Source organism: Triticum aestivum, chromosome 7A (assembly GCF_018294505.1).
Source record: "Triticum aestivum cultivar Chinese Spring chromosome 7A, IWGSC CS RefSeq v2.1, whole genome shotgun sequence".
Classification (NCBI taxonomy): domain Eukaryota; kingdom Viridiplantae; phylum Streptophyta; class Magnoliopsida; order Poales; family Poaceae; genus Triticum; species Triticum aestivum.
In genome coordinates this window covers 687,702,241-687,722,754 of record NC_057812.1, presented here as the reverse complement: position 1 = coordinate 687,722,754, position 20,514 = coordinate 687,702,241, and the positions used below count along the sequence as shown (strand labels likewise).

General features: G+C 44.7%; 1 pseudogene; it reads right to left on the bottom strand.

Moving 5' to 3' along the window:
- Positions 1–12,695: 12,695 nt before the first annotated feature.
- LOC123149344 (nuclear intron maturase 3, mitochondrial-like) lies at positions 12,696–17,582 on the bottom strand (annotated as a pseudogene).
- Positions 17,583–20,514: the final 2,932 nt, after the last annotated feature.

The window sequence follows — 20,514 nt, the reverse complement described above, 5'->3', positions numbered from 1 at the left end:
CGCAGGCTTGAACCTACTACCAAGCACCTCCCCACTTAAGATAAAAAATCTAATTGGCCAAATGATATAGATAGATCGGAGAGAAATACAAGGCTATAAAATCACACATAATAAATCTCAGAAGAGACTAAATTATTTTCAATGAATAATTTGATCATAAACCCATAATTCATCAGATCCCAACGAACACACCGCAAGAATTACATTGAATAGATCTCCGAAGAGATCATTGTATTGAAGATCAGAGAGAGAGAGAGAGAGAGAGAGAGAGAGAGAGAGAGCCATTTAGCTACTGTTATGGACCCGTAGGTCCTGTGGGAGCTACTCACACATCATCATGGAGGCAGCAAGGTTGCTAAAGATGGCCTCCGTGATCGATTCCCCCTCCTGTAGAGTACTGATACAGGCCTCCAGATGGGATCACAGAAGAACAGAGGCTTGCGGTGGCGATAAAAATGTTTTGGGTCTCGCCCTGGGGGTTTCTGGAATTTACAAAATTTATAGCGCCGGAATTAGGTCAAACGGAGGCACGTGGGTCCCACAAGCTCATGTGGTGCCCCCCCCCCCCCGGGGACGTCCCTTGAGCTCGTGGCCCACCTAAAAGTCTTCTGGCCCTTCCCCGAAGCTTCTAGGGTCTCTTTTGGTCCATAAAAAATTACCATAAAGCTGCATCGTGTTTCGACTTTGCTTGGTATGGTCTTTCTGCAAAACAAATAAATAGGAAAAAAAATAGGAACTGGCACTGGGCACGAGTTAATAGGTTGGTTCCTAAAAATGATATAAAATGGCATAGAAAGCATAAAAGATTGACTATATAATAGCATGAAATAATCAAAAATTATATATACATTAGAATGTATCATCCACTGCTACTTGTGGTAGGTGTTGGGATTTCCCCGAAGAGGAAGGGTGATGTGGTGTAGTAGCAGAAAGTATTTATCTCAGTAGAAAACCAAGGTTTATTGAACCAGTAGGAGATTCACACAAGCAAACATAAATGGTACCTGCACACACACACACACACACAAAAGCAAATACTTACACCCAACACGAGAAGAGGGTCGTCAGTCCCCTTGTGCTCGTTAATTGCAAGGATTAATTCTAGTAATGGTAGATAGATAAATTGCAAAATGAAATAAAATAAAATAAATTGCAGCAAGATACTTAGAGTTTTAGTAATATGAAGTGAATGGACCTGGGAGCCATAGCTTTCACTAGAGGCATCTCTCTCATGAGCATAGTAATGGTGGGTACACAAATTACTATTGGGTAATTGATATCAAAGCGCATAGTTATGATGTTATTCATGGCATGATCAATACATAGGCATTACGTCCGTGACAAGTAGACCGAAACGATTCTGCATCTACTACTATTACTCCGCTTAGAGAGCGTTTCTATGCTTGCCTCTCTAGGTATTAAGTTCATAACAAACAGAGTAATGCTTGAAGAATGATGGCATAATGTAGATAAAATGAGACCAATCAATATGATTGAACCCCATCGTTTTACTCTTAGTCGCAACAATACAAAGATGTGCCTCACTACCCCTTCTACCACAACGTGAGGACACCCAAGATTGAATCTATAATATGCACCACTTCCAATGAAGATAAATCAATCTAGTTGGCCAAACTAAATGGATAGATGGGAAAGCATTACATAGCTATAACAATCGCACATAATGAAGTTCAAAAAAGACTCAATTACTTCCAATGAATAATTTGATCATAAACCCATAATTCATCGGACCCCGACAAAAAATGCACCACAAAAGTATTACATCGGATCGATCTTTGAAGAAAACATTGTATTTAATTAAGATCAACGAGAGAGAGAGAGAGAGAGAGAGAGAGAGAGAGATCTAGCTACTGCAATGGACCCGCATGTCCTGTGAGGAACTACACATGCATCATGGGAGAGGCAACAAGATTGATGTAGACGTCGTTCATGATCGATTCCCCCTCTAGCAGAGTACCGAAAAAGGCCTCCAGATGGGATCGTGGAAGAATAGAGACTTGTGGTGGCCGAATAATTATTTCGGGTCTTGCTCTGTGGGTTTCTGAATATATGTGAATTTATATGTCGGGGATTAGGTCAATCAGAACAGTAGGGGGGCACAAGGGGGTAGAGCATGCCCCCTACCTTGTCGTCATCTCGTATGGCTTCTGGACTTCTGCTCAAGCATCCTTGGTCTCTTGTGGTATAGAAAAACTAGTCAAAAAGTTTTATTGTGTTCGGACTCCGTTTGGTATTGATTTTCTATAAAAACCAAAACCAAATAGAAAATAACAATTGGCATTAGGCACTGAGTTAATAGGTTAGTTCCCAAAAATGATATAGAATGATGTACAAAGCATACAAGATTGATAACATAATAGTATGAAACAATAAAAAATTATAGATATGTTGGAGACGTATCATCCACCTATAAGCCTTTTCCTGGTACTGATAGCATTTTAGTTTGTTAGGAGCATTCACCACTATAATAGAATAAGAGCCAGGGATCAAGGGCACCTAAAAATCATCATGGACCATACTTTCATAGTCATACCTTACAATCAGGTTGTTTTACTATATCATAAACAAAGTTTCCTTGTAACCTATAGACCTGAACTATATTGACCACTCACAAGCAATCAATGATGACTTCACTAGTTTCAGTCTTGATGGACGTATGAATGTTGATCTCTATCTAGATTTCTCGGGGTGGTCGCATCCGTGAACTCCGGTACATAGGTGACTCTTAACATTACAATAAATATGAAATGATCAAAAAGTTGTATAGTAACTCTTGTAGGGCGATCTCTACACAGTATTGTGCGTTCTTCAAGATATTAATTTGATTCAACAAGAATGATGAGAAACATTGTAGAGTAGCAATCATTTATTACCATATTTAAAGTACAAAGTAATTTGTCGTGTTTACATGAAAAAATTTCTTTACAATATATTATGGCATTTTGTTGCAGTACTTACCTCTTGGACTTTCATCTACCTGATTTGGTTGTATCATAAAATTATTAGTTTGTAGGTATTGCCCACTTGGGTTATTAAATAGATTTATGATTGCAAACTAAGTCATTTCTTGTATGAGTCACATCTAGAGGACTTTCATTTATCTGGTGTGGTGAGAGTCAAAGATAAGTGAGGACAACCAAGGATGTTCCTGGAAGGTGGGGCCTCTTGGGAATGGAGAAGCATTTTAGATTTTTGCGCCATGATAATAGATAATATAGTAACTAGGTCAAAGTATATGCTAACCTTAAAGTACAAACATGAAATTGCATCATTCTTGAATCTTATGTTTTGCTTATCGTAAATCATATATGCCAGTTTTGCCAATAGATTTAGTTTTTAGCGCCCAAACCAGCCCAAGCGCCGCCGCTGCTCAGAGCATCTCCAGCCGCGCCCCCAGAACGGCCTCCCCGGGTGATTTATCTGCGCCGGTGCCCAAAAACGGCCCAGTCGCACCCCAGGATGCCAAATTCCGCCGGCTCGGCCCATTTTTGCGCCTGACACTCGCAGGCCGAACCAGGCGCACTGGGTGGCGCTCGGGGGCTCCGGCGCAAGGGAAAAGCATTCCTGGGGCCACATTGACAGGCGAAAAGCCAAGCCACACGCCCAGATTCGCCTCCTACCACCCGTGCTCGGCCGCCACCCTGCGAACTAATTGATTTCTATTTGTATGCAAAAATTCACGCCGAACCGGGCCGAATATGGGCCGATTCATGCAGATATCGAGCCATTTTTGGGCCAAAAGTGGGCTGAATTCGGCGCCTGGGGGCGACGGCTGGGTGCCAACCGCCCCAGCGCTGAGTTTATCGCCGGCGTACCCCCAAGCCGCTCTTTTTCGGCGTCTTGGGGGGGGAGGGGGGAACGGCTGGAGATACTCTCAGCTCCACCATCCGCTCACCTCTGTCCACCCCGTAGCATCCCGTTTGTCCCTTCGGATAAGCGCGAGTGCCAGCTGCCCGTATGGCCAACCGGCGTGTCCATCCAGCCCTGTAACACAGTCCCGAGAAGACTTCGCTATAGATCGAGGTCGCCGGCTGTTAACTCCGGTCGGTTGACGTCGCGTCATTAGTTTAGGCGCTAATCCCTCGCTAATGACCTCCTATGAGTATGACTAGTGGCCCCGCGCGTTTTAATTAAACGTGTTTAGTAATTTGTTTAAAATGCCAGTCAATGATAGTTGTGTCCCACTGGACCCCATTGACCAGTCTACAGTCCCACTTGACTACTGACTGGGCAGTCAACTGTGCCCGCCTTGTCAGCCTTGTGCCTCTTTGCCGGGTACACTTTTGGGTACCCATAGCAGTTTCCATATTTAATATTTCAAATTAAATATAATTCCATAATATTCACAAATTCAATTAAACTTTGAAATTTCATATAAAATAATCTATAACTCAAATGAAAACAAATTATATATGACAAATGATCATAAAAAATATAACAAATCTTAATATGTCATTCACATGCAAGACAAACCCCTCTAACATAATGAACGTTGACATTTTGCATCATGATTAACTAACCGAATAATACCTAGAGCTAGAAAAATATTTTTAGATATATTCCCTCTTCTTTTAAAAAATTTAGTGGATGCATTAGAGCATATCATCATCACATATTGCCCTATCAAGCATCTGTTTTCCATTTGTCTGTCTGTTATTTGTCTGTTCCCACCTCCTCCTCTTCCTTTCCGGTAGACCTCAAGACTACTGTTGTCCCCGAGTACGAATACGTCGATGACGACCCGTCCTTGGTCAGTCCGATATCGACTATTCTTTCTCTCTACTTCTTTCATTAGAGAGTCGGTTCAGATATGTATTATGAGTAGATCATATTCTGCTGCATAGCCTGCTTTTGTTAAACTGATGTTGATACCTTACACGCAATCCTATTATGCTTAGCATAGATATGCTAGTCTCATCAGTTGCCCTACACTCTTGTCTGTTTGCCATGATATACTATCAGAGCATATGATCCCCTCTAGGCGATGATCACAGATATACACTATACTATTACACTATACATTATACGTTAAAGTTACGTCGGCTCATAGAGTACCCGTGAGTGATTCACTGTGGAAGAACGACAGGGCAGGCAGAGACCATCCAGAGAGAGGTGGCCTGGGCCCTAGTCGGTGTCCGCAGTTATTTCATAATAACAAGCTTAGCAAGATTTGGGAATTTGATCTGAGACTGCCACTGGTATATACACACTAACTATCATGCATGATAATGGTTATGGGGGCCTCGGCGTCGTTAGTTCCTCCTGAGAGGTTTGTCAGATGTCACAGTTCAACGGGTTGATTGTTGGAGTGAGGGGGAACTGCCTGCTGTGTATACAGAGGTGGGCTTTGGTCCTTGGCCAGTCATGCAACGTGCAGGAGTGCTTAGGGTGATCGGCCGATGACCCCTTCGCGCTTAGGATGTAGACCAGCATGTTGACCTCCCTGGAGAGCCTAGGTAGGACTTTGGCATGTCGATTATCCGAGGCCAGGAATTACCCAGAAAAGTGTGTTCGGCCAGAGGTAATCGAGCATATCGGGTTACATGTGTTGCAGCCCTGCAGGGAAGTTAAAGTATTCAAATACTCATGTCCACGGTAACATGATGACTTGGAGTTCTGTCCAGACCTCTTACAACTCAAACTGGATATGTGATAAAACACATCGAGATAACAAACAGGAATACCTGAAGATTGCCTTCCCGCGGGGAGATGACGAAAGGATCTCTGGGCAGGTTATTGCTACATGTTTGCACAAGTTGGTACCATATACGCTCATCTCTTCTATTGCTGCAAGATGTTGTTAGTCTTCTTTAAGTTGAGCTTCTCCCCCTTTATTCTGGCATTTCTGCAATTCATTCCAAAGATATAGCCCCATTCGTTTGTTACCGATGCATATCTAGTATACTTATGATGTAAGTCTTGCGAGTACTTTGGATGAGTACTCATCTTTGCTTTGCTACTCTTTTCATTCAACCCGGTTGCTGCAACAGCTGGTAGGACCGCTGATGCGGGTTACCCCGATGGTGCTTACTATGTGGAGTCCGATGTCAAGGAGTAGTTCGGAGGTACCTAGCAGGAGCCATGCTCCTTTTCGATCTAGTGTTGTTGTTTTGATCAGCCTTCTTAAGGCAAAACTTATTTAACTTCATCTGTACCCGGACTTATGTTGTTTGTTGACTAATGTATTTTGGGCCTCGTGACTCGGGCTTGTAATATAAAGATTTTTGTTTAATTTGTGTCATAGAGTTGTCTTTGTGATATTAAAGTGAGTCGCCGTTCATGATCATGCATGATGTGTGTATGATTGGTGCACGATTATAAACAGGGGCATCATAGTGCCTCTCTACCGAAGAGCAGCAGGATGATGTTAGTGAAGTCGGTGTTATGTGCCATTCTAATCCATGTGATGCTTGCTCTTGATATTCCCCTAATGACAATGGCAGCAATGAACAAGCTTTTCTGTGGATTTTTGTGGTGTGCCAAGGCGATGGCTCGAGGAAGGAACTGTGCAGTGGCTTAGGGTCTGGTGTGTATGCCGAGATGGGCTAGTTGCTTGGTATACCTAACCAGGGCTGGCTTAGTATAGTGGCGTAGACGAGATGGCTATGGCTACAGAGGACTAATGACTCCAAACCATGGGGAGAGACTTTTGGGGCAGTTTCGAAAGAGGCTAAGGCACTTTTTCGGGCGGCCACGAGATCGGAGATTAGTGACGGGAACAAAATGCTATTTTGGGAGGACAAATGGTTGGTTGGTATGCGCATACAAGAGTTGGTGCCCTCGCTGTATGGCAGACTTACAAACAAGGTCAGATCGACCAGGAATAGTTAACTATAGCCTTTTCGTTGCTCTGGTGGCCTTGATCCCGAAGAAGGATGGTGCAGCCAAAATCAGTGAGTTTAGACCAATCTATCTATCTATCTATCTATACCTCTATCTATCTATCTATCTATATCTATCTATATCTATATCTATCTATCTATCTATCTATCTATCTATCTATCTATATACCTCTACTAATTACCGACTTCCTAGAAATTCCTACGTTAATTAGATTTTACGAGCCGTTCATCTGGTGGGACCGAATTATTACGGTGTAGATTAAATCAGACAATTCTTAGACAAAAACAGTTTTCAGGCTTTTCTCAATCGTTAAAACATAATTTTGAAAATCCCATCTCATCTATCTAAAGCTTCATGGCGTTTCCAGCAAAAAAAAAAAACTTCACATCATTGAAGTAAATACAAGCAATTGATCTCACGTTAACCTCTTATAGTCTATCTCTATATAGTGCAATAATCCTAACTCCTCACGTCTCCATAAAAAAATTCTCCCATACAAAGAAGAAAAAAGAAGTCCTTCCGTAAACCTGCCTTATAGTCTATCTATATCCTGCAACAATCCTACCTCCGCACGTCCGTGTAAAAAGAAAGCTCCGTCCTAAAAAATCCTCCCGTGGACCAGTTTAAAGTAAGGAGAAATAATAAAAACTCCTTTAGTAAACCAATCTGTCTGTCAAAGCCATGACCCCATTTCTTCAATCGAGATTGGAGCATGTGTTTCCTCACGGCAATTGCATGAGATCCGATTTAGCAGCCACAACTACTCTCTTCCGATGTCCGGTGCACGCGAGCTAGGGTTCGCACAATGGTCTTATTTCGCTGCGGTGCTGCCGGGCACTAGGCCCTCCTTTGTCTGGACGTGTAAACCAAGAGCCTACAGCTGTCGTTGCACAAGACAAAAGAGCCAGCAGCGACATGTTGAGATGATGGCTTCAGGTGTTAGAATTCAATAGTTAAGTTCTGGATTTTGTTTCTTTATTGCCCTTGCAGGTATAATTATGGAAGTACCAACTTGATGCAATTTTGTGAGGCTTTGTCATCCGGCTCCTACAAATAATAGAGGTTTCATGGAGTCAGAGACTAGCGTCTCAAGTAATATCGCCGGTACCTGCTGACATTGCCGGATTACACATCAATCTGATGGTCCTCAACAACATGTGAAGGATATATCATGTTAGCTAGCACTCTTCTTAGATCATTATTTACCCCACGTGAAGCATATATCGTGCTATCTAGCTCTCTTCTTTGATATGTTATCATCCTGCACTTTCAGTCTGTTGTCTTCTCCGTAAAGACATCTCCTCTTAATACAATCTTGCCCATATTTTCTTTCCTGTATGTATGGTTTGCTCTACAACAAATCAACCAGCGATCTACATTATTTGGTTGCTAGCTGGAGTCACCAGCGTTAATTAATAAACAACTACACGCACACCATGTATGTCGGTCAAGACTCAAAACCCATGTGTAGAACTCTAGGTACGTAATGACATGTTAGTAGTTTTATGTTCCACAATGCTATGCATATGAAGACACATTAGCCTTCACAGGTGAGGGGCCGTATATGTTGTGGTCATTCAAGCCATACAAGTACTTGCTCTTATTGGTTCTTAATTACAACTAACCCTTATGTGCAGCTAATCCATGTCTCTCTAATTTCTCCTTAATTTCTCTCCTCCCCTTCTAATGCAAGTTCGCAAATATGTATGATGCTGCCCGCACTAGGCTGTGCTTGCTCTCTGTCGTGGCCAAGGACTTAGTGACTTGTGAGGGTCCATGCTTAATAAGGTCAGGTTCATATATATGTAATGTTAGATTGGGAAATTAAATTCCAACTATTTATAAATTTGTTGTCTCTGTACTAAATAAACAATAGAATAGTTTCTCTGATTTGCACCGGTCTTTGAAAAATATATTCCTATGACTATCATTAGATGTACAAGGCCAATGATGACACATTATTCAAATTTATTATGAAATGCTCCAAAACTCTTTATGTGAATGGCCAACCCCCCTTGAAGAATCCCCTGTGACCAAGCAACCAAGAAGAATTTACACAAAAGGAAAAATACGAACCAATCAACTGGGGCCATTTGTTTAATGCCAATGCAAAGCAGATCCATGTAGTTATAACTAAACAAGGAAGTAAATTTGTCACCTGAGGCCATCATAGATGTATTACATCTATGCTTATCTATGATCCAAAATTAAATTGTACATATATTCGTATATGTGGTCACAGCGTATCTAACAAAAAATCAATATATGCATTTAAGATTATGGACCGTCATGTTCAAGGAAAGCGTGAAGTTGCAGCGTTTTTCAAATTCAAAATCAATAAATTTCTTTCTTTTGTGTAATTCAAACTTATTTTTTATAACATTGCTTGATTTTTATAACTCACTAAACCAAGATCGATGTCTTCTTTATTTACCAACTGTTTTTCCTCTCTCAATTAATTTGAAGGATATATGAAGTGTATATGTTATAATTTTCTTCTGTTTCTGTTTCCAAGATTGAGATAGTTTACAAGATTAGCAAACTTCCATCATTAATAAAAGTATAAGATTTGTTAAGGACACCATAAGTAAAACAATTTAATATTTTCATAGAGGAATATTATTGGTAACCATGTTAATTATTGAGATAGCAACATATAAATAGTTTCAAGCCTAGACGCATAAGAATTAGTGTAACCAAGTAAGCAATAATTAGTTGACTTTACAAACTGCGGAAATGGGAAAAACAATAATATCAAACATCTGTTGTCATATATATGTGGGCTACTAAAACCATATATTGAACTTCGATAACTTATCTAAGAACAAATTATATTTTGCTGTCATCTTATTATTTCATGTGGTTACATCTGACTTACTCATTTGTGAAAATACAATCTCCTATGAATCCCTATACTGCAGTGTCTTTAGGTTTCAATAGATGGCACGTCCACATGTAATTGTACAAAATGGATTGCCATATGTTAATTAATAATATGGTTCAAATGTAGTAACAATGAACTAGGCCGTGCGAATGCACGGGTTGGCGACTAGTTATCCTAATCCACTCGATAGCGAAGTTGATGGCCAAGGTTCTTTCCATGCGGCTCTCCGGCGTCATTGACACCATCATCTTGTCAGCCCAATCGACATTCCTTGCCAAGAAGTGCATGCATAACAGCTTCCTCTACGTCCAAAACGGGGTTAGATCCCTACATAGAAAGAAAATATCGGTGCTGCTGTTAAAACTAGATATCGCAAAGGCTTTCAACAACGTATCTTGGGAATATCTCCTAGAGCTCCTCCAAGCCCTACACAGGAAATCTTAACCATCTTTGATCAATGAGCTAGTCTAGTAAAGGCTCACTAGGGACACGGTATTTGTTTATGTATCCACACATATATTTAAGTTTCCAATCAATATAATTCTAGCATGAATAAAGCATGAATAATAAACCTTTATCATGAATAAGGAAATATGATAATAATCAATTTATTATTGCCTCTAGGGCATATTTCCAACACTTCTACCCTGATTGTGCTTACGGTTCCCAGAAAGTTCTTCGCTGAAGTGGACAAGATCGGACATCGTTTTCTTTGGGCTCAAGACGAAGAGCTCACTGGGGGAAATGTAAGGTCAGTTGGCCGGTGGTATGCACTCCGACCGACAACCGCGGCCTCAGCAACCCAGACCTGACACGGTTCAGCAGAGCACTTAGGCTCAGATGCCTCTGGCACTCGTGGGCAAACCCTGAAAGGCCATAGGTGGGCACGCAATTGTCATGCAATGAAGGCGACAGAGCCCTCTTCAGTGCATCCACCACAGCGAGCTTGGGCAACGGCAAAGCGGCCAATTTCTCGAACTGCTCCTGGACTGGTTGTGGCACACCTTGAAGATGGACTACCCAGAGCTTTTCAAGCACTCCAGGAGGAAGAACGGGATAGTGAAGGAAGCTCTGACAGATGGCACTTGGATCGCGGATCTTGCCCATGGCAACGCTCAACCTCCCTTGCCCGAGGTAATCAGACTGCACAGATGGCTTACCTCAAAAAAATATGCAGCTCAATGACCAGCTCGGAGGCATAATCAAGTGGAACCATGAAGCCTCAGGCATTTTCTCCACAAATTCGGCATACAAATTCCAATTTCAGGGGCTGATCAAGTCAAGTTTTAGAAAACTGTTCTGCCAGGCGTGGGCACCGGCTCGCCCCAAAAAATTTGTCTGGTTGATGCACAAGAATAGACTATGGTGCAACTATCGTCTTCAGAGAAGAGGCCGGCCAAATGAGTATTTCTGCCAGCTGTGTTTAAGAAATCTAGAAAGCTCTGAACACCTATTCTGGAAGTGCCCCTCCTCATTTTCAGTTTGGTCAAAGGCGGCTAGTGGTTTTTGATGCAACTCACTTCATCCTGACAATTGGCAGAGCAACACAAAAGTGGCTGACATCACAAAAGAAATTATCTATGGAGCAAGACTATAACACAAAAAGGTTGTAAGATCGATGTTCATCATGATACTTGGAGAAATTTGGCATCAACGAAACGAGTGCACTTTCAGAAGAAGAAAAAAAGGTGGCCAGTTCGGCGAATATCACAACAAGCATCAGAAGAACCCTTGAGCTTTGGTGTCAGACAAGAGCAACCCTCTCAGAGCACCCATTTGGGGACCCGCCGTGAGTAGTGGTGGTTATGTATCGACTGAGGGGTAAACGGTTTACCATAAACCTATTTTCTTCTTTTTACCTCCTTGATCACTCGATCAGAAAACCACCTTCTGCATTTCCTGCTTGCTCTTTGCTATTGATCAATATGTGCCGGCCATCAGCTGGATCTTTAAAAAAAAACTATAGTCCTTTGGGGCTGACTAGAGTTTTTTGTGGCTTAAGTGTACAAGTAAAATGGCCTATTTTGTGTACTCCAACTCCAATGATTGTTCAGTAGCAAGACGTGTTGTTGCAGAATTTGCACGCTGAGTACTGTGCGGCAGCCTATAATTTGCTCGTGTAATACTAGTGCTTGTCTTTAGCAATATTGTTGGGCTGTTGTTTCTTTCAATGTTAAGCACTGAATGAATGGACATGGTCATGTACAGCATATAGGATTGTTGTTTTTCGCTATTTTTAAGCTTAACTGGTTAGCGTTGTTTCATCTCTAATGCGATGAAAAATGAATGTTTTGTTCGTATCGTCAACTGCCTAAAGATGTGCAAGTATGGATCTTTTTTTAACCTCTCTAATGGGTGGCTGATGGCTGGATGTGCTGATGTATCGATTGATGCATGCTTGAACTGCGCCAGTTCTCAGTTTCAATGAGAATGAGTACAGACTCAGCAAATAGGATGCAGATTCTACTATGGCAAACCGTCCACTGTAAAAAAGAATTAACAGTTAAATCTGCTTTATTCGTTGGACAGCAGGGCTACATCATTTACAAGAAAGGAGATTATAGCCTCGTGGGCTAATTATATCTAGCTAATCTTGCTAATTTGTGGCCGCTGTTGTTTTATGGTTGCTACTGTCGAATGCCTGAAAAAAAGGTTAAGTCTGAATCGTTTTTGGGCAGTTTTGGCCTTCAGTGGCTGGTGGCCTTTCGATCAGGAAGAAAGTGGCTTGTTTTCACTTGGGCCAATCAGTGCCATTGGATCTTATTTGAACGGCAGATGGGTGGGCGCATGTTACGCCGTGACTGCCAAGAGGCAAGTCACCTGATGCCAGTCCGCCTTTGTCAAGCCCCCGCAGAGTGGCTTCAGGCACCAACGTGTTGTCTACCCTGGAAAATGTTTCTAGTACAGTTTTTCTACTCCGTTTGGACCTGAAACATTAAATTATATAAATACAAGTGTAAACGAAAAAGGTATAAAATACAAAGAGTTAAACCAACGATAAAACTATAGAATTGATGATTTTGGGTTCCTATTAAACACATAATACAAAAAAAAACCTAAAAGGTTTTGGATTGCCACTCAACAAGCTTGTTTGTTAAATTAATTAGCTTAACTTAAATACATTTGTGGAGAATAATATTGAACTTTAGGAATTATTTGAGCATCAACACTAGTTACCAACATGTTCGCAACATTTCTAGATCTTCTCCTTGGCAAGTGCATCACTAATTTCTTCGGAGGCAGATTTGACAGTACCATGCCCCTGGATATATCTATGGAGGACAGAAGAGGCCCAATAATAATAGGGCGGCTCAAGCCTACAACTCAATGTCCATAAAAAAAATCAGGAGAGAAGAGAGAGCAGGAAGCTTCGTGCTTCAGTTAGCCAAGAGCCAGCAGTGTCGTCAAATCTTTTTTTTTTTCATAAGACAAGGCACTATCTTCATCACAATGCCAAAGGATGTCGCCGACAAAGAAAAATATGGCAGATTAGACCAGACATGCCAACAGAGGAAGATAAGAATGTTCCTCTGGGTATGTGGGTGAACAGCATGTGGGCTTTGACCAATTTGTAGGTCTGGAGCCCTGTTTTCAGAGAATGTTGCGAGTCGACAAAAGGGCAATCAACGAACAGATGGTCGGAGATCTCAGGAGTGGAGCATCTTCCACAGCCCAAGCGCTGGGAGCAATGTTTGAGGTGAAGTGAAGATGTCTGATGAGAGCAGCAGCAAAAAGTATTGATATTACATTGAGCTCCATGCAAAGAAACCACACAAGGAATTGCATGTATATCATACTCCATAGTCACATTTTATAAGAAAACTACTGAAAACCGAAAACAGCCTAGCTAAAACAATTTTCTCACAGAAAGTAGACATGGAAGAAACAGAGGGTGAGAGGGGTGTAGGCAAGGACGAGCACGGATAAATAATTGGTCGGGCGTCAACACCAGAAGGCAGGAGCACACAGTCACAAATGGTTTCCCAGGCAGGAAAAACCGAGGAAGTACACCCCAAAGCAGCCACGGACCTCACTACTCTCCAAATTGAGCTGCAACCAGCAAACTTTATACCTAGTGCAGAACAAAGAAAAGCATAAACATAAAAATGGCAGGGCAGACTATTGAGTTTTGCCAGCTAGCTATTACAGAACCTATTTCCTGAATTATTTAAATATTATAAAACTGATAGTAGAAGCATATGGCTATTTCATCACAACAGTCATGATATGTAATACCCCAGCCCTCCGCAGGACTCAAAACTACGTCAGCAAGGAAAGGCATGTTACTAACCATATAATTTACTCCTAGTTAACTTCACAATTCTGAATCCTTTTGCATGCTACCACCAAATTCCGCAAATAAGTACACTATGAACATCTACACAAAGTTCTACAACTTCTTTGTTCACACAGAAATAATATTCGGCCATCTTCATGAGTTAAATCGCACTGCAAGGTTCCTGCATATGAATATTGCACAGGAAAAAACACAGATCGATGGATTGGAGAATAGCTCAAATTCAAATTGCCGAAACATTGATCTAGTCGACCAAATTTCACATTCTTAAAGCCTCCTGAAACAGCCTACCTGAACCAATTTTGTTACAGAAAGTAGACATGCAAGAAGCGGAGGGTGTAGGCAGGAGGAACAGGGGGAACTAGCTAGTCAAATTACACAGCAAAGCCAGACAAAGTTTTTGAGCCATACCCTCAAAACAATAAAATGCAGAATCCTAGAAGTTTCAGACCGACTAATTAAGAGAACAGTGAGTTTGCCAACTAAATATTGCAGAATCTACTCCGTATATTTATTTAAATATAAATTTATAAACACACGCAGGGGAAGCATATGGTGTACTTCATAATAACAGACATGATAACTAATAAATCTTTCTCAGGTGGCATATGTTGCACCTTATGGGTATGTTTTGTTGGTACCCAAAACCAGCCCTATAACTTTTTTTGGTCATAGCCAAACAAGTTATGCTTCTTTCAATGATTCCAATTTCTTTTTGGCAGGCCCATACCAACTTGCCAACTCTATTTCATATTCTTGTCAACGTTGACCAAATCATAGGCAAACAAAACCTTGGCTGAAATTTTAGCTAGTGCCAAATATTTTATAGTGTCAACTTAGTCTCAAACCTAGACACACAAAAAAGTACAGTGGATTAAAAATAAGTAGTATCTGATTTTAACAGAGCTGTTGAAACAGAGAAATACCTGAGTAAAACTGATATGAAGTTAGTTTGCACATTCAATGGTAAAACTAGCATACCACATCATTCCTGAACAGAAAACAGATAACAGAATCAAAGATTCAGTTAGTGATGTTGTGACATGTAGCACCTCCCGATCAGAACAGTCATAAATGAGGAACACATACCTCTGTAAAAAAACTAATCAGTATTTGCTCTACCCACTGACAGGATGGATATCCAGGACATGTACAGTGCCAAATGCAATCAGCACTAAATACACTTGGCAAGCACTGCAGTATTGCATCTTTATGTGAGCTTTGTGTTTCGAACTAGGCATCATGCAAGTTGTTTTTTCTTTTCACACCACATCAACAAACTGAGTACAATCAATATCTCGGAGAGTAATCTTGCCAAGAAGTAGATCGCTTGCATGTATGGAGCACAGTGGGAGGCATTTCTTGTTCAGACTCTCATGAATGGCACTTAGTCCTTGGACCCACTTCTTTTCATTCAAAGGATCGACATTTAGTCGATTCTGCAAAAGACGTATCCGGTAAAGGGCAGTGTCTGTTCCAGCACAAAAATGAGCCAGGCATGGGAGGGAGGTGTCATCGACCGCCAACCTGACCAAGATCATTGTCAAGGCTCCATCCACAGGCTTTGGATCAGAGAGATTCTTATCACCCATCATCTTGATCTCCTTCTCTGTTGGAAAGTACACTTCAGGCACTCCATTTTCATTTGTCACCTTCAAATCCTTTGTATAATGGCTAATTGCTTGCCTCTTGGTGCACTCATGCTTCTCCGCCAATGTCAAGAAGCAGGAGAACCTCAAGTGATAACTCACAACAATCTTGACCATCTTGAAATTCCGACAGCAGCAGAAAAAATCTAGCCACCTCCTCCCCACACCAGCATACCATTTGATGATATCTGCATCATCCAGACAGATAAGTAGCTTTATTGGCCGTGGCCGTCCCATGGAATTTGTGAACCCGGCCAACTTTACCGCCTTTCTTACAAGCTCTATTGGTGCATTGACCCTCATCTTCAACTCTGTCAAGTCCTCAACAATCCTATTCTCATATTGTCTCTCGTCCTCCTCCTCTGCTAGCATCTCCTCATCCTCAGTTATGTCATGGCCCCTCCTCGGCATCAAAAACCTGTCGAGTGTTTCCTGTAATTGGTCATAGGAGTCCACCAATGTTGATGGCAACTGATCCCTCACCCTATTCAGTGACAAGAAGTCACCAGATGTGAACAATCGGTGCCAATGACGGCGATGCTCCTGCGACTTGAAGTATTCAACCACTGTCTCCTCTGCCCAACCCTTGAACTCCTGCCGCACTTCATCCTCAATTCGGAAGGCAAACTCAAACTCATGCCCACGCCTCACCTTCTTGAACAAGTGGTTCAGTATCTTCAACCCAAGCTTCTTCCTCCGTGTCTCCCGGGCATTCTTCAGCTCCTGCGCCTCCGCTGCTTTCCTTTTCAGATACATCTTCCTTGCCCTCTTCGCCTTCTCAGACATGGGAGGGTGTAAGACTGACGGCGGCACGGCTTGAAACTCCATCCCCAGGAATTCCATCTTCTCTGACGCTGCACTGTGAACTGAGCTACCAAACCTGTCAACCTTCACCTCCAAATCCCTCTCAAACACTGAGAGGATCCTATCTCTGACCTCAAGTGTGAGCATCTTCGACCCGGAGGTCACAACCATCGTCTCGTCGAGATACCGGACGGCATACACTCTCACAGGCGTATGCCGAACGCTGTCATCCTTAACTCTGGGATTTTTCTTGTGCACCTCCTCCCGGATGGCCATCACCTCTCTATCCACAGGATCAAAGAAAATGTTCAGCATCGTGCTGGTGAGCTCCGACTCCTGCGGGAGCCCGCGGCAGAGCTCAGAGCCGCCGAGCTCGAAGGCTATCGCATCGGAGAGGAACATCTCGCGCAGATAGTCCAGGAACCCGGGGTCGTCGACCTTGCCGGAGATGGCGTCGAGAAGGCGACGGACGTGGCGGGTGGCAAAGGGCTGGCGCGGGATGGCGACGCGGAAGAACCAGGTGGCGTTGGGGATGGAGCGGAGGTAGCGGATGGCGGCGTGGCGGGCACGGTAGGCGAAGGTGGCTGCGCGCGGGGCGAAGACGGCGTCGAGGGCGGAGGCCGCGGAGAGCATGGCGAGGCGGAGCGGGAGGGACGGGAGCGGGAGCGGGCGGCCCTTGAGGCGGGAGGGGAGGATGAGGCGGAGGTGGGAGGAGGGGGAGGGCGGCGCGGCGGCGGCGGTGGGGAGAGGAAGGGGGTCCGTGGATGGGGGAGGGAGGGGTGGGAGCGGTGGCGGAGGAGGAGGGCGGAGGCGAGGAGGAGGGAGGGGTGGGAGAGGAGCGGGAGCAGGGAGTGGAAGCGGCGGGTGGAGGCGGAGTAGTGGTCGCGGCGGAGCAGCGCCTCGAGCTCCGCGGAGGAGAGCGGCGCCGGCACGGCGACGGTGGGGGTGGTGGAGGTGGAGAGGGCGCGACGTGTGGGGAGGAGGACGCGGCGGTGCGCGCGGGCGAGGCGGGGGAGCATGTGCGGCGCGGCGGAGGTGGGGAGGGGGCGGAGGCGGCGGGCGGCGGGCGGGAGGAAAGCGCAAGTTTGCGACCGCCGCGACTAGACCACCAGACAGGCTCCGCGCGCGTGGTGGGCCGAAGAAAGGGCCGAGTCACGAAGCACACGGCACTTCAAGCACAAACAAATGGCCCAAAAAGGTTAAAAAGAACCGAGAAAAACATTCTATCATTTCACCAAACATCATGCCACTACAAAGAAGTACTCCCTCCGTCCAGGTGCATAGAGCGCCTAAGAAAAAGCTTTGCGATTTAGGCAGGTTGAGATTGAAGGAGAGCGCGCACAGGTTTTACTAAAAAACGAAACTGAATTTGGAAATTAATCCCGTCATTAGTGTTGGCCGTTTCAGCTAACCCATGCAAAGGAAATATCCCACGTCACACCTCACACGGCCCACCCGTGGAATTCGCTCGCCTAATCAGCGCCTGGCTACCGTGCATGCATTGGCTCTTTCTTTCTCTCATGGATCGAAAGAACGAGGCGGTTTAGATAAACGAGGAGCATTTAATTGAATTGCGTCTAACACTTTTGGAATTTTAGGATTTTCTTAGGCGCCCTATGCACCTGGACGGAGGGAGTAAAGGAGATTACATCCATATAGATACACCACCTAGCAAAGACCACAAGCATTGAAGCGAGCCATAAAACAAGAGAGCCCCGAGCTCGCTCGGTCGCTTCTGTCAGGAGCTCCTATGTCGCTAAGTGCTAAAAGATGTGAATGTGTCACATAGACGTGAGGACTTGGGCGGCCTATTTTGTGCCCATGAGCTCTTGTTGTGGCCATAGCAGCGAGTGATTCTGTTTCATTAGTATTTTGTTGGTTTTATCTAATTTTTTCAAAAAAAATATTATCTTTAAACAGAGTTTTTCTTTAAACAAGAACATATTTTTGAAAATTTGAGGGCATTTTTGGAAACATGAATATTTTTAAAGCTTTTGTGAATATTCTTAAAATGTCTAAACATCTTTTTAAAACATTGGCCTGTTTTGAGAAAGTGAAACATCTATAAAAAAAGTGTTCGGGAACATTTTTTATATAAAAAATTAGTACAGTCAACGGCATATACCCCTTCGCGCCTATACCCATGCAAGGGAACCCACACTAAGGTTTGCGGTGCCTCCCTTCACGCAGCCACGAGCCTGCATCTTCTTTTGTGGCATTAGGACCATTGAGGCGCGGTGGATCCTTGTCCTTGTCGGCGGGAGAGCTCCGTCTTTAGGTACTTTTTCTATGTTTGCTCGAGTTTCTATCGAAGGCGAGACGATTACAACTTCTTGAAAATATGGAATAAGGTTCTTCTCGCCTAGCCTCCGTCCCGGTGGTGCTTCTAGCGTGTCATCGAAGGACGTGTGGAGGTTTGTCACCGACGGATCTCGCTGGATTCAGTCGACGTTTGTATTTCGTGGATCCATTTGGATCTAGTCTTCATTTGTCTATGTTTGTGTGTCTACATGTTCTATCCTTCCGATTTACTTTTCTCTTTATTGGTGATGGTTATTGTTCTAGTGCACTGGTCCTCTAAGGCCTTAGCACGACGACTTCCAAATTGTCTGCTACAACAAGGTTTGCCCCTCGGGTAATGGAGAAGAGATGACGACGGCGCGTCTTCGACTCGCTCTATAATGCTTGTAGTCGTCGCTAGACAGTCTACGAATTTTTGTGTTCTTTGTACTATCTTGACAGTTGACGAATAGATCGAAAGTTTTTCCCGTAAAACAACAACAACAATAATAGGAAAAACTGAGCTAGAGCCTTGCCAAACCCCAAAAAACTAGATCTATAACCTTCCCAATAACCATAACTTGTCTAGCACAACTGTAGCTAGTTGGGCCAGTCCATCTCATAATCCCTTGAGAAAAAGGGTTTCCCCCGCTTTGTATTCCAAAGCAACCATCCGATACAACCAACGAAAGGTGCTGGGGCGAAAGCAGCATAAGCACGCCCAAAAGAAAGAAAGAGAAAAAGAAAAGAAACAAATGCCGACAACGGCGGATCGACAAAAACGACGAAGCCTCGCGACCGCTGCGTCCACCGGAGTCGCCCACCAAGCTCCGAGACTCCGAAGCGCCGGTACCAATCAACACCTCCAAGAAGGGACGCGATGATGGCGACGCTGCTGCTAAGGGTTTCCCGCGGTACACGGCGAGGAGAGAGGAAGGGTAACCCCGACGCCCTCCAGGAAGGTCCGGTGGCACCCTCAGGCGCCACCGCATCGGTGTCGGCCAAGCCAACAGGGATTTCTCCCGACCCCATCCTCCACCTCAGGCACTCCGGAGCTCGCCACCAAACCGACCACCACCCTGCGCCAGCATGGACACGAAGCTTCCCACGCTGTCTCACCACGGCACCGCAAAGATGGTCTACACAACAAAGAAGAGGAGCCGGGACTAGGGCAGCAGCACCGTCAGCATACGGGAGGGCCCCACCTCCACCGTCCATGACGGTAGCCGACCGGACGCCAAAGCAGGAGCCTACCGGGCCCGTGGCCCACAGGCCCGTGGCCCACAGGCCCAGACAGCTCCCGCCTTCGCGCAGCAGCTGGCACGCCGTCGACGCCGCTGCCCCAGTCCAAGCCGCTCCCTAGCCTCCCCATACAGAGAGCGTCGCGGTCGCGCCGGAGCCGACCCGCAAGGACCCAGATGGGGCTCTACAGGCCCAGATCTGGGCCAGGGACGCGCCACCGGCCATCCAGCACCACCGGAATGCCCCGCCGCCAAGAGGCGGCACCACCGCGGCGAGCGCCGCCGGCCTCCGCCACCAGGACGCCGGGCCGCCACCAGCCGAGCACCACCGCCGCCTCCCCCCACCCCGGGAAGGAGGAGAGCGCGCGGGTAAGGGACGACCTGCCGCCGCCGACACCACCCGGCCGGACCCGGGGGCGACCGCCGGCGGCGGCGGGGGAAAAGGGCGGAGGAGGATGAATGAGAAGGAAGGGCGGGCGCGCACCGCCCCGGCCG